We start from the raw sequence: 2,378 nt of genomic DNA, 5'->3' as shown, positions 1-2,378 counted from the left end.
GCCTCTGGAATCACTCGATCTAGAAAGATCGATTTTTTTCTTCCCCTCACTCAGAAAAATTGAACTTCCTTAAGTAACTCGACCTCTTGGCAGAATGACTGCACTTCCCTGGTAATTTCAACCTACTTCCCAAAATGAGCATCGAAATTACTTCTCTCTTCACCTTTGAGCTCTATGGCTAATCAATTGCACTATGATACCATGTGAAAATTCCAAAACTGGAATCCTATTGTAGCAACTGAAAATTATTCTCCTAATTATTAATTTAATTTAACAATTTTTTTTTCTACGGCAAATACTAAATAAATCACACTGCAATCTACACAAATAAAATTGTAGAACAATAAATGCTGGAAGAAATGCTAGCACACACACATAAAAATAACACAGTTATTTTTAGACAAAAGTCCTTGGAAAACCCAATTTGGGAAAACGGTGCAGCACTTGAAGGTTTTATTATCAAGCAACAGTGAAAAAATTTGACTACAATCTCGATGCCGAATACTGGAAATCCTGCAAAGAAAATACTGGCAAAAATCTAACAAGGAAATTTCCTCACCCCACAGGAAAATTTGGGCTCTAGCCTTAGCTCCAAGTGAGTCATCCAAACTAGCTTTGTGAAGCCACTACATCACCCTAGCGCAATGCATTCTACACTCAATCTAGAACAACCTCTCTTAAATTCGTTTAGTCTGTTGTTGTATGGGAAAATCCTCTCTTAGCCTCCGGAACCTATATCCAACTTCTCGCACTCAAACTTGTCTTTCCCCAGCATAATCAATACTGCCTCTAGAGGCTACTTCCCTACCTAGTGTGAGCCTCACGTGGCTCTCCTGCCTCTCTGCAAATACACTCATCGGATCTGGAATTCTTCCTTCAGCTTCACTATCTCTGCCCCTTTCTCACTACTTCGATCTCAGGCTCTCTCTCCGACAACTGGCTGCTACTACTCTAGAAATTGATTTGCTCATAAAATCAAACCTCTCAAGTGTCTTCTCCATCACCACATCTACCTTCTCTTATAATCCTTTGTTGGAGCACCAATGACCAATATTAAACCTAATTAATGGCTAGGATCATCTCTGGATCGATCCGTGTGAGTTTCTAGATGAGTCACGTCTTGACTTAATTAATACTGATTAATTAAACATATTCCCTAAGTTTAGACTTAGGAATATTTAAAAACTGGTTAATAATCTAATTAAGTCATTTCTAGGCATAATTTCTAGAAACGATTTTTGGGTTTTGGAGATCTCATGTATTCTAGCCTCTCCACAAAATTTCAAGGCTAAAACACATATGATGCTACAATAAATAACAAAAATATCATGCAACAGATTACCACAAGCCTCCCTAAAGGAACACTAAAGAAGCAGGACACATGCAAAGGGTTTATCTTGGGGAAGTACACAAAAGCCACCTTCCATGATTGGGACAACAAAGCACATGGAGAACTTGAAAGGATCCACTTTGATATTTGTGGACCTTTCTTGACAGCCTCCACTGTCAGGCACAAGTATTTTGTCATCTTTATTGACGACTACTCGCAAAAGTGCTGGATCTTCTTCATGTGGAAGAAGGATGAGACTTTCTCCAAGTTCTTAGAGTTCAAGGCACTTGTAAAGAAAGAAACATGCAAGAAGGTGAAGGCTCTTAGGAGCGATAATGGAGGTGAGTACGTGTCGAATGAGTTCAATTTTTTTTGAAAAAAAAGGCATTCGACGAGAGTTGATAGCACCTCACAACCCACAACATAACGAAGTGGTTGAGAGGAAGAACCGCAACATCATGGGAGCAACACGGGTGATGTTTCATTACCAAAGTCTACCTTTGCACTTGTGGGCTGAAGCATGCAACACAACGGTCTATTTGTAGAATAGGAGTCCTCGTCAGATTCTTGGAATGATCACACTAGAGGAGGCTTTCTTAGGGAGGTAGCCATATGTGTCACACTTTAGGATCTTTGGAGCCTCTATCTATTGCCATGTCTCCAAAGAATCAAGGAAGAAGCTAGATTTGAAAGTAGAGTTGGGGATATTTGTGGGTTACACAGAAACTCCCCACAACTACCATGTGTATTTTCCATCCCTTAGAATGACAATTGTGCAATGGGATACCAAATTTGATGAAGACAAAGCCATGCAGTGCTCTCTTGAGAGGGAGCTTCAGATCCCACCATAGGAGGAGATTTTAGCTCCAAAGGAGGAGCCTTAGGATGTTGTGGAGCAGCCACAAGTTGAGGAGTAGAGAGTGGAGACAACCACTCAAGTAGAACCATCTAGAGAAGGCAGGAAGAGAACCAGAGAAGCTGAGAGACTTGTGTAGGATGCGAGGGAGAATGTGGGTTCTCCTTCAAATCAGCACAGGTAGAGAAGGTC

The sequence above is a fragment of the Pinus tabuliformis genome, chromosome 6, assembly GCF_031772625.1.
Source record: "Pinus tabuliformis cultivar Carrire ecotype Pingquan chromosome 6, CPIR1, whole genome shotgun sequence".
Lineage (NCBI taxonomy): Eukaryota > Viridiplantae > Streptophyta > Pinopsida > Pinales > Pinaceae > Pinus > Pinus tabuliformis.
This window is presented reverse-complemented; position numbering follows the sequence as displayed.